Source organism: Cyprinus carpio, chromosome B24 (genome assembly GCF_018340385.1).
Source record: "Cyprinus carpio isolate SPL01 chromosome B24, ASM1834038v1, whole genome shotgun sequence".
Lineage (NCBI taxonomy): Eukaryota > Metazoa > Chordata > Actinopteri > Cypriniformes > Cyprinidae > Cyprinus > Cyprinus carpio.
The window spans coordinates 20,466,238-20,480,010 of NC_056620.1; the positions used below are offsets into that span (position 1 = coordinate 20,466,238).

The 13,773-nt window shown below is 34.7% G+C and overlaps 1 protein-coding gene across 6 annotated transcripts in view; it reads left to right on the top strand.

The window, feature by feature from the left end:
* The first annotated feature begins 2,255 nt into the window (after positions 1-2,255).
* The window catches only part of LOC109108502 (SRC kinase signaling inhibitor 1-like), a 56,667-nt gene continuing 45,149 nt past the window's right edge, over positions 2,256-13,773 (top strand). For all 6 annotated transcript variants that reach the window (XR_006158394.1, XM_042751620.1, XM_042751625.1 and 3 more), the window contains exon 1: positions 2,256-2,527. The gene's annotated coding sequence lies outside the window, so the exon portion shown is untranslated. The remainder of the gene's footprint in view (positions 2,528-13,773) is intronic.

Sequence of the window (13,773 nt, forward strand, 5' to 3'; positions counted from 1 at the left end):
TGTGTGAGTTTTTCTGTATGCTTCAGTTAACTTGACATCACAGTGTATCAGTTGTCGGGTCTCCACTGTGTTGTTGCCATGGAGATTATTCCTCTAATATTCAGGGGAGGTCATCAGTCCAGGCAGTAGTATATACTGTAGGTTATATGTGCTGTGAATGATTTGCATGACTCACTTTGAATCCGATTATTGAATGAGATGGAAATTTATTCAGATGTGAGGTGATCACCTCACTGTAGCTGTTGAGAAATCATGAATTAATCCTGTATTATAAGGGTAAATAAAAGAGGCGGTAATCAGGCGCTGAGTCGGTGAAGGACGCTTCATTCATCCTGACAATAATAAATATCAATAAAGTGTGAAATTGTAGTGTAATGAATCAATATGGAATCAGTTCTGATTTCAACTGAGTTAAAAAGAAAGTAAGTTAGCTACATAAATGTTGTGAGCATGGATGAATGTTCAATATATTAATATTAATATATATAATAGATTTCTTAATTATAATTTATATATATATATATATATATATATATATATATATATATATATGTTTATTTCATTAGATTAGATTAGATTTGATAATTATATAATTTCATGTTTCAAGACTGAATAGCATAAAAACTGATTTTGCAGTTATATATTTATTAAATAATGTTATATTTATTTTGAGGGTAAATAAAGGAGACAGTGAGCTTTGGATTTCAGTTATGTATTTATATATATTTTTATTTTTTATAGTGTTCATTCTAAGCAAAGTCATTATATAGTTCAGTGTTTTGGCTTTATATAGTTCAGTGTCCCTTTTTGTCTTCACCAGCTTGCCGTAGCTCTACCTTACCTACCGCAGACCCTCAACCGGTCAGTCACCCCTCTAACTTATTTATGAGGAATGATTAATTTAAGATTGAACAACATTCCCAAACCTGCATAAAAGCTTCATCTCCACCTTTCCAATCCACGCACATTTATCATGAACACACTCAGACTGTACCTTACTGTGGTTATTGCGAGGTGAAGCTCTGCTGGAACTAGGCCACAGAGACACAGAACAACACATGAAGCTGCTCCAAATGGGTTCAAATCAGTTTCATTTGAAGAAGAACAGGAGTTCTATTCATTGTTGCAGTTAAAGCATAAATGTACAAGTAATTCTGAGATCTTATAATTAATTATTTGAAATGACACATGACAATTTCAGCTTCTGTTTCAGTACATCTGTCCTGTCCGAAGTGCCTTTGCTGATCGGTTCAGTTTTACATGATGACAAACATAATACAGCAAATCAAATTTAATATGGGTGTATCAACCTTTATTACAATAATAAAGCACTTTTATTTGCTTTTACATTCTGATTTGATTTAAAAAAGTATTTAAGAATGGATATATTTTACATATATGCATGCTACTTAAAATATAATTAAATTTTATTATGTAAATGTATTTTAAAATATATTTTATGCAAATTATTTCATTTTTATTTTTATAAGATTGTATTATAATATTTACTTTTACATAGTATTAATATGTAATTATATTTTAAATGATTTAAAAAATGTGTGTGTGTGTATATATATATATATATATATATATATAATGTATGTATTTTTATTTACATTATATTTAAATTATTAAATATGTGTTATGATTTAATAATAAAGTTTAAATGAAAAATAAATATATTTTATATAAATATACTTTATACACTTGTTATATACTTGTTTATTATAATTATTTCATATTTGTGTAGTGTCAATAGTTGATTAGAGAAATCACTGAATATCTGATTGATTAGAGAATATATTTATTTAAATCTGTTGATTAAAATAAATAGATTTAGATAATGTTTATTGTTTGGTTTATATTGAAATAGTAGTATTAATATATAATTTGTTTTTGTTTTTTTTAAATAAACATTTTATACTTTATTATATGCATTTGCTAAGAGTCTGCGTTTTATTACAGTATAATTACATTTTCAGTTGCTAATTTTTGTGCAGGGCATCATTAATCTACTGATTATAGATGACCTTCATCATCTTTATTTCAAATCTCTCCTGGCTTAATTTTTCCGAAGCTGTATATGCAAATCAGCCTCTGTAGTTCACGTACTGTTGCCATCCTGCAATTATCCCTCGTTTTTCCCCTCTTCAACCCTCCCCCTTTCTCCCTCGTGATGGTTCAATCCATGAACCTGCTGGTCCCATGTGTAGAGTATCGGTTCACTGTACCTTTAAGAGGAGGAGGGGGGCTGCTGGTGGAGCGGGGGGTTTATGAAAATCAAAGGAGCTCGGTTTGTGCCATGCGGACCTACACACACACACACAAACACACAGTCGCTCACACACACCATGCTGGCCAGCAGACGATTCCCAGTAAAGACACGGATCTGAGATACAGAGACAGAGATCAGGATGGGTGTTACAGGAGAAATGAAGGAGGACGAGGCTGAATAAGACAGCGCTGAGAGATAAAGAGAGGGTGGGTGAGCGGAAGGGAGGAGAGGAGACAGCACCAGCCTCAGCAGGTATGTGCCGTTGCATCACCGTTATCCTCAAGGATTGAAGAATCCCATCTATTCCCGTCATGAAGCAGTTTGAATGCAAAATTGATCCATTGGGAAACCACAAACTGTTCTGATTTCACACTGACAGATACTGAGAGCTTTGCATCCACGTTTTCTTGAAGCTGCAGTTTTGATTGCATTTAAATCAATATTCATAAGGCACTTTTTGTTGTAGTGTTCTAGAGTCGGAGGGACAGACAGGCAGAGAGAGAGACATGCATGTCTTTTAATGCATCGTAATGGAGAGCTGTATGAACTCATGTGAGTGTGTGAGCGAATGCCATGGACCCATGGGATGTGGTGACTGTCTCTCCATCATTTCGTGGACTGCAGAGAGAGTGAGACCACTGGAGAGACAGATGAGAAGAAAGAGGGATCCAAGAGGGAAAGGTCAGTCCTCTGCGGGAAAATGAGGAGCGATTTTGAGACAGGAAGGTGAAGGAACTTGGATGCTTTTGAGGTGGAAGCAGAGCTCTGGAAGTGTGCAGTAATTTGAATTGAGAGAAAAGATTAATCCATGAGATGGGAGGGAGGAATATAATGGACTGAGAAAACAGGGAAGGGAAGAGATGTGACAGCAGAGGAGGTAGAGTGAGTGGAGTGAGGAGTGAGCCGTGGAGAAAGGGATGAATGGATGAAGAGAAGCCCGGGCCGATGTACCCATCAATCCATGATGAATCGCCAAATAATGTTGGGTTGCATAAATGCCCAACTGATCATATTTTGACTTTCGAGGCTCCTGTGCCGAATGAAGCACATATTGATCATTTCAAACCATAATGACAGTTGTTCGCTCAAAAATAAAATGACTTACCCTCATGTTGTTTCAAAACCTACTTTGAGAAGAAAGAACATTGTATGGACAGAAACACTGAGACACCTTTCAGAATAACTTCTTTTGTGTTCCACAGAAGAACTAAAGTCATACCTGGTTTTGGAACGACGTGAGGTTAGTTAAAAGTTAGAACTGTTGAGTTGGCTTTTAAATTCACATTCCGTTCCTGAATTTGAATTGAATTTGAATTTGGCTAGCAAACAGGATGCAGAAGTTTAAATTGGGTGTGGAAATATCACCACAATTACAGACCGTGCGTAAAACTCTTAGACATATTTTAAAGATTCTATGCCACGAACTATAAATATTTCACATATTTTTGAAAATCCAGATCTTGATAAGTGCTCATCATCGCAGTTGTAAACACGACGGCTTTCTTCTAACAGGAGAGGGTTTGGCATCACGACATTTTTGTTCCCATGTGGAACGTTAAAGAATGCAATAGACATGTTTTCCTGGAAATCCTGTATAATCTAACCAATCTGAAGACGACTTCAAAACTCCTGAAGTGTTTCCAGCTAAATGTGCCATATGCATCAGTCCGTTGGTGTGACATCTGAGGTTGAGAATAATGTGAAGTTGACTTAATAAAACAAATAATATTAGTCATTAACACTTCAAGTTCAGAATTTGGATCTATAAAGGTGAAGCGTGTCACTACAGCACCACCAGTGGCAACAAGCGGAATTGCAAAATAATGATTATTTCCAAATAGGTTTCTGAAAGTCACAGTGTTCACGCTCTTTGGAAAAACCAACCTACAAATGGCTTACCTGTTTTTGAAGTATAAATTGGGATATGAGAAATGGTTTCAGCTTTACGATTTTCCAATACAAAGCATTAAGATGCAGATATGTGGCAGAGGGTGATGATGGAAGTCTTGGTCGGCTGCCATTATGTCTGGATTGTAATATTAGATCCTTAAATGCATTAAACTCCCCAAAGACTTTACAGCTCCATCCGTGTCTTTTCACACGTTTGCCCTTCATATCATGGAAACGTTACACAAAAACACCAGTACTTGTAGTTCTCATCCCACTGCTACAAGGGTTTTCTTGTTTGATTTGAACGGTTTGATGATTGTACATCTCGTACCTCAGAGAGTCATGTGGTGTCTGATGGTAACGCTTCACTCATCACAACAGCATCTGCATCTCGATGGGACGGTGTGCGTTTGGTGCTTGAGATAAAGAGAGAAAGAAAAGTTGTGTGTGCATGACGGAGCAAAAAAGAGGAATAAGGAGCAGGCGGATGTGTTGCTGTTGGGATGTCATGAACATCTGTCTCTCTGTCAATGAAACTTCCAAGACTGATGCTGGACGTAGATTTAGGTATCCAGAGGAGTAAGACTGAGTGTGTTTGAGAGAGAGAGAGAGAGACATAAAAGGGGACAGACAGAATAAAAAAGAGAAAGACCTGGGCCCTCATTTATTAACAGTGCGTAATGAGTGCATAATCACAGTTTCACGCAAAGTGTATGATCTACAACAAATGTCATTATAATTATTAGAATAATATAATATAATATAATATAATATAATATAATATAATATAATATAATATAATATAATATAATATAATATTTTGGAACCTACAACAATTAAAAACAAAAATGTACAAAAATGTATTTTAATTCAGAGATAAGTGCATTAAGAACATTCATTTTTTAAAATTTCAATATTTTGTAACATTGTCTTTACTGTCACTTTTGATCAGTGTAATGCATCCTTGCTGAATAAAAGTACTTACACTATACACACACAAACACACACACACCCACACACACACACCCACACACACACACACACACACACACACACACACACACACACACACACATACAAACTGTATATTTATTATTAAATTTTTTTAGCAATATGTATAGTTACTATTTATTTCTTTATTTAAGTGTCATTTATTTGTATTTAGAAACCTTGGTTGCTGTTTACCATCTCTAGTCTTCAGTATGTTTGATGAATGCATTTATGATTTAGCTGATGCTTTTATCTAACATGACGTGATTGCATCAGTATGTGTATAGCAAAGACTGGCATGCTGGCAGAATGTCTGAGATAAAGAGTGAAGTGCTTTTTAAAAAGATCACTTAGCTGTGTATTTAAACATGCACAAAACACACACGTACACACAATACCTTGCAGGAAAAAGCACTCTCCATAGTGATTTTATTAGCTTGACACGCTCAAATTTCGCTCTTGCTGACCACAGCCTTTCTCTCTCTCTAATGCACACACTGTAAAGCTTCACACTTGATTTAGCACATTTGCAAGATACCATCCAGAACATACCAACCACACACACACACACACACACACGCACACACACAGACACACACACGCAGACACAGAGCATCAGATACATCATTCTAGAGCAGATGAGCTCTCTGCAGTGTTATCTAGTGCTGAGGTGACCGCGTGCATCCCGCTGAAGAGATGGGAATTAAAGAGCCGCTCACTCGCTCACTACTGAGGAAGGAAGAGGAGGGAGTCGGCTAAGGAGTAAATGAGTGTCAGGAGAGATGGGGTGGAAGAGGCTGATAGGAGAAGAGAGACAGTCTCTGTTACTGTGTGTCCCTGTAGACTGCATGGATTAGGAAGACAGGCGCATGTGCAGCGGTGTGGATAGATGGATTACAGTGATGCATTGACTCTCAGCACACAGAGATGCTGCAATACTGCCTTAAGATAATACAGAACAGAATGACTGCATAACAGTGACATCATACAATACACTGTACAGTACAACACTACACATGTGTATCTATCTATCTATCTATCTATCTATCTATCTATCTATCTATCTATCTATCTATCTATCTATCTATCTATCTATCTAAACTGCTATTAAGCTATATTTCCTGCAGGGATGCTTTCACATTCATGAAACCACATTTCCCTTTTACAAATCTCACAGCACCTATTCCTAGATAAAACAAATTCTTTCCAGCATCTTTATACCTGCGTCTCTGGAGATTCAGTCCCACACTGAGCTATTGCTGCTGAACGCTTCATACACTGAAATGTCACTCTGTTGGTGAAGCAGTAAAATATGAAGTGATGAGATGTCAAGAGGGAGGAGAGTGTTTATAGTCTTTCATTTGGGTTTCGGATCATTCCATCACTCACTAAGGGTTCAGTTCATAAAATAGGTGTTTTAGTTGCGAATAGTTGTTAAGCTGTTGCTGATTGAACACCACTGCGTATAGCAACAGGCTAAAATTCACTCAGAACAGCTTAGGCCAGTAAAAAACTATGTAATACTACTGTTACCAGTTTCTTCAAATAGCTAACCTGAAGATTGAGCAATATATGATGCTTAAGACATCAGCACTAGATAGTCTTGATGAAAGTCTTAAACCAGTGTAAGTGTGAAAGAGGACGGTCGGATATTTATATTACACAAGCGTCATACTTCTTCTTTCTGAATATTTTGTTTTGTTCAGACAATTATCTGACACGACAGTTTCTCCTCCCGCGAGGCTTCGCATTCTTGTCAGAAAAGACAGTGCAGAGAGGAAGACAGCGACTCTCTTTCATTTTCACCCTGTCTCTCTCTCTCTCTCTCGCTCAGTCTCTCTCTCATTACTGTTTGGATTATGGATTTTCATATCAGGGCAGAGTTTCCTTTGAAGGCCCCTACAGCGGTGCTGCTGTACAGTAAGTGGGGTGCGTGCTTCTCTTCTCCATCATCCTTTTCTCCTTTTCTCTCTCTGGTTCTCTCTTTTCCCGGACATTTTTGAAGTCGCTGGCTGTTAAATGCCTCTGGAGCTTTGCAAGTTTTTTTTTTTTATACCTAGACCTCTAGCATATACCTCACACACACATGCTCAAAAAATAAAAAAACTCTTCATGCTCTTCATGTCATGATGATGTTGGCACTCAAATCTCTCCATTCAGACTTTCATATGATGTAGGATGGCTGCTGCCCTGCTTCTCTCGGTGTCTCGTTCTCTGTCTAGTAAAATGAGAACATAGGAGCATGTTTTTGAGTGAGCAATAGTATAATTAGCACTGTTGCACTGGCATTTGAAGTCGTTAAGTGTTAGGTGCCAAATGTCTCTGAGTGAACAGTCATTGTCAGTTCACAAAGAACAAAATCATGTTTTTAAGGTTCAATATTGACATTATGAACAACTTGGGATAATAATCACTGGGCAAGATTTTTCTCTGAGTTCTCTCGATCTGTGAAATAATTGGTATTTATTACTTTTTGGAAAGAAATTCTGGGCATTAGGTCTTAACCACATGTTTTTTTTCTGCATAACTCTTCACAAAGACTGCTGCATCATGTTGAGTTTTTTCCACAGAATGTCACGTACTGTATAAACAAATGATTTGTGTTTGGTACACTGTAAAACATTATTTTGATTTTAACAGTAAAAGACTAAAAATGCTACAGTAAAAACCTGTTAACTTGTTAACAGTAAGTTTCCATACTATATTCGGTGAATAAATGTAAATAACATTTAATGTAATTTTACAGTAAAATACTTTTTTTGGAAGTGAAAAAGAAGTCATTGTATAATTGTTCTTCTTTTTTGATTTTAACATAATTCAAATTGGACCAGAATTTTATAAAAGCATTTCTGAATTTCAAGACTGACAGACAATGGCTCTGTGGGCTAATTATGACTTTCTTTCTGTTAATCACGAGAACAAACAATACTGAAATGCTAAATAGCTGTTAAAAAGCACTTTTAGAGCAAGAGACGGTTATTATAAATTGTAATGAACCATAGAATGTGGTCAAAAGATTCATCAGGAATACTCATAGGTATCATACAGTACCTGTAAGGACATTTCATGTTCATAGAGATATTTGGCTGGATATTTTTATGCTGAGTTGGATTTCATTCTTACCAAAAGTGAATCGATTGCTTGCAGTGGAATCATTTTTTTGTAATTCCTTACCGGTTCCTTCATCTAAAAACTCACCATTCTCACCAAAACCGATTCAGAGTGTTGCAACTAAATCATTTTTAAAAAAGTGAAATTCACTGCATTCAACGCAAAGTTGTGTTATGCGACAACCTTCTAGCTACATCATAAGCAGTGTTGGAGAGTTACATGTACAGTAATGACATTATGTAAAGAGAGGACAGGCCTGGTTCTACGGGGGGTGCTAGAGCATGTGAAGCAATCAATAGCACCCTCAGATAAAGCTGCAATAATAAAGCATTTCATTGCAGATTTGGCAAACTATCTAGTGCGTTATGGTTTGCGCTCTGGAGATTGATTTCTATTTCAATGTGGTTTTGCAGAGTTGAGCAGTGTAGCCAATCACAGACATATCTATTTATTTCTTGAGCGCGACAGCCAATCAGAGGTGTTTCAGTTAGAATCCACTCACCGCTCAAATCGCCGGAGTTTGTTCAGGTATTGTGTTCAGCATGAATCAGTTCATCATAACTGTAGATTTATATCAGAAAGTCTTCCAGTTTTTGGACGTCACTGATTATATAATATATTATAGTTACAGTCAGGTGGCTATAATTACACAGGAAATTGAGAAGCCACTCAGCATTTGACCTCTGGATTTACAAAAAAAAATATATATATATATAATAATAATTTTTATTTAATTGGTTCTTTTTTATTTTTATTTAATTGGTTCTTTTATTAAATTTTTTATTTTATTTTATTTAAATTTTAATTTAATGTAAATTTTTCTTAACATGTCATTACTGCATCAACTACTGATAAACACATTAATTTTCATTTGAATTATCATTCAGTGGGTTATTTAACCATGCGTTTCTATGTCTTTTGAAAGCTTTTGCATTTCAAACACATTAAAATGCACAAATTCATGTTACTTCTTATTTATATGTTAATGCAGGGATTCCCAAACTTTTCTTGCATACATTTGTAACCTTTTTAATATATTTTCTTTCTCTTTGTATTTATATATCAATATGATAAACGATTATCCTATTTAAATTAGTGCTGTCAAACGATTAATCACAATTAATCACATCCAAAATAAAAATTTTTGTTTAGATAATACGTGTGTGTGCTGTGTATATTTATTATGTATATGTATATATAAACACACACACATACAGTACGTATTTTGAAAATATTTACATGTATTTACATGTATACATTCACATTCATACAATTGATATATATATATATATATTTAATATAAAAACAACATTTTTATCTTAAATATATACATGCATGTGTGTGTATTTATATATATATATATATATATATATATTATATATATATATATATACACACACATAAATATACACAGTACACACACATATTATGTAAACAAAAAAAATTATTTTGGATGTGATTAATCTTTTTTAATTTTTAATTTTGACAGCACTAATTTAAATCAGTGTGATAAACAGGTTAGGTCAAAAGTAATCAAAATGTAGTCTGATTATATTACCTAAAATGTGTAATGTAATGTATTATGTTACTAACTACAGTTTTTGTCATGTAATTTGGAGTCAGTAACGCATTACAACTGGTAAGTAATCTACCCAGCTCTGGTCTCTATACAGTCTTTCTTCAGCCAAAACTGCATTGCTGGCTGCAGGTTAATGTGCATGCATATTTAACCAGATTTGGTCTTCTGGATATGTTTGTGATTCTTTCACGCATATGTTGGTTTTGACGTGCATATGCATGCAGACGGTTTTACATGCATGCTTACAAATAAAAAAAAATGTGCAGTTGCTGCAAGCAGCCATTAAATCTGCTTTTCATTATCGCTAGATGACACTGAGGTCAGCATAACATGTTTTACTGCTGATGAACCATGAAGATAGGATGGTTATTCATTTAAGACACGTCGTCCGACACCCGGCGGTGCTCCTCACGAGGGGACTGACCCTGAGAACGGCTACATTAGTGTCAATCCTCAATCTCTGGCCATTTAGAGCCTCCTGCGGGCGGTATGTCACAAGGTCAAAGGTTAAACAGAATCCTGTCTCTGTCGAGAGACTCCTGAGAGACAGAGGGAGAGATGTTAATTAAAACATAGTGGCGAGGGGTCAGATTTTGTGCCTCATTTAAATCTACTGGTGTGAAATCTCGGTCCGCTGACGATTTTCGTGATACGGTTTTCTCCTCATGGCGAAATTAATTAACATTCAGCCGTTGCTGCGATGATTTAATGCTCATACTTATAATTAGATAGTTTCCTCGTTATTTTCCCAAAGCAACATGCCTGTTCGGTGTGTGCGTAATAAGTTGTGCGCTGGATAACAAGCAGAACGAGTTGGCGTTTTATTCCTTCCACTTTAGCAAGTGCGTGTTTATGTCCTGCTGGTTTATCTGCTAATGCTGATTAGTATCTAATCAGATGTTCACCTTCCAGCAGGTGTTTCATGTACTCTGAAATATCAGCCTGAAGTTATGATTGCTTGTTCATTTCCTCCATGACATCATCACTACAGTATCATGATATCTTTAATTTGGGATCATGCATATCTTGCGCCCTAATTTCCTGTGAGGAAATTAGGGCGCAGTACAAAGTACAAATATCGTAACATTTTTAACTCAAGAAACATTCACTTGAGAAGGAAACTGACATATTATCAAAATTATTATTAATATACAGTACATGTATATATTATCAAAATGTGAATGCATAAAAAGGAAGAAAAATGTCAGCCAATGCTGTAAGAAAAATAAACTTGTTTTCCATTTGAATTAAGTTTGTTTATGTATTTCTTATTTAAATGTTTCTTGAATCCTTTGATATTTGCACTGTAAAGTACAAAATAATCCTGACAAAAATGTGACCCTGGACCACAAAACCAGTCATAAGTTGTGCATGTATTTTTGTTTTGTTTTCCAATGATAAATTTTATTGGTAAAGATTGTATGGTTTTTCTTTTATGGCAAGGATGTTAAGTAACGTAAATATATTTCCTACTGTAATTATATCAAAACCTAATTTTTGATTAGTAATATGCATTGCTAAGAAATTCATTTGGACAACTTTAAAGGCGATTTTCTCAGTATTTTGATTTTTTTTTTTTTTTTTTGGACCCAGATTCTAGATTTCCAAATAGTTGGATCTCGACCAAATATTGTCCTATTGTCCTATCCTATCAAACCATACAGCAATGAAAAGCTTATTATAAGCTTATATTCAGCTTTCAGATGATGTATTAATCTCAGTTTCAAAAAATTGACCCTTATGACTGGTTTTGTGGTCCAGGGTCACAAATATGAAGCAGCACTACTGTTTTCAACATTGATAATAATCAGAAATTATTCTTGAGCAGCAAATCAGCATATTAGAATGATTTCTGAAGGATCATGTAACACTGAAGACTGGAGTAATGATGCTGAAAATTCAGCTTTGCATCACTGCAATAAATCACATTTTTTAATATATTCAAATAGATAACAGTTATTTTAAATTGCAATAATATTTCACAATATTATTGTTTTTACTGTATTTTATTGCATAAATGCAGCCTTGTTGAGCAAAAGAGACTTTCAAAAATATTTTAGCATTTTACTAATCGCAGACTTTGAAGAGTAGAAAAGGAAAGCAGGTGACTTGTGGCCATGTATGGTGAACCATACTCGGAATTTGTGCTCTGCATGTCACCCATCCATGTGCACACACACACACACACACACACACACACACACACACACACACACACACACACACACCCGCAACAGCAGTTGGGGGCTTGGTGCCTTGCTCAAGGGTCTCACCTCAGTCGTGGTATTTAGAGCACTGGATATTCACCAGACCTGAGACTCGAACCCACGACGTTTGGGTTACAAGCCTGACTCTCTACCATTAGGCCATGACTGCCCCTATGTTTAGTGTTGTGTAGTGTAGTGCAGAATCACATCTAATTGCACATGCTGTTTTGTAAATGAGGCCCTTAGACTTTATTTTTCATTTGCTAAAAACATTTCCCCCCTGATTCATGTGATTTCATCAATTTCTCATCTGATGATGGGAAATCCCCGGTAGTGGAGCCTGATAACAGATCATGGGATTGGCTGCTGGGGTGCAGATGTTGTAACAGCACAGTAAATTGCTGTCAAACAGTGTTAGGCTTCTCATATGTTCTCTGATTTTCTTTCATTTTCATTCTTTGGTTAGGGGGTCTTTAGATGAACTTCTCTATTACTGTGTGCTGCTGGACTGGTTACTGAAGTCCGGCACAGTCCAGACTGCTTTATTAAACACCTGTAGATGATGGAGCATCTCTTTTAGATTTCTGCATTATGATATCATATTATTAAACTCAGCATGGATAATCCTTATTATTGCCTCTTTCTTTCTTTCTTTTTTTCTTTCTTTCTTTCTTTCTTTCTTTCTTTCTTATCTCAGCCTGTTTGCTCACTCTATTGCACACAAACGGTGTGTACAGTGTCCATGACAGAGTTTAACAGCGAGGTCACCGTCACCATGAGTGATGACCTCTGTTGCGATGTCATAATCAGAAGCACTGGACACGCCCCCATATGGTCAAGGATTCTGGGCATTTCTTATTACGCTCTAAGATTACAATCAGGCCTGAAACAGGACTAGAAAAGAAATCAAAACACATCTTCTTGCTCATACTGGATCAATTTTTTATTAATTAAATTGTATATATATATTTTTATTTGTTTATATACTTTCCTTCACTTAAATTAACAAGGAAGTTGCCTAAATAATTGATTTCTTATTCCCCCCAACTGATACAGTATACAGATTATTTCCAGAAATATTATATTTATTATATTGTATAATAATATAATATAAATGATGTTATATAATATTATATTTTTTATTCATTCATATAATTTCCTATCGTTAAATAAACAAAACTGATTTCTTTAATTGTCATCGATGCATTATACAGATTACTTCCAGAAATATTATATCATTATTTGTTATATTTACTTATTTTTTTATTAGTTTGTTTACTTTGCTACAGTTAAATGAATAAGCAAGTTGTCTAAAAAAAATATTTCATGAACTTAACATACAGATTATTTCCAAAAGTATTATATTATAGTTTATAATAATGAATTTATTTGTTGTATTTACTTATTTTATTTTCTTATTAATTTGCAGTTTCTTGCAGTTAAATTAATAATCAACTTGTCTAAATAATTGATTTTTCACTTATGCAATGAAAAGATTTTTTCCAAAAGTATTACATTATATTCTTTTATTATATTAAAATGTTATGTATTTCTTATATTTACTTAATTTTTTATTCATTTATATAATTTCCTAAAGTTAAATTAATAAGTTATATTACGTAAATAAATGATTTCTTAATTTGAAATGCCACTTATATAAATTAGTATTTTATTTTATATATATATAGTTGTATTTAATAAATTAATTAATCATTTTCAAT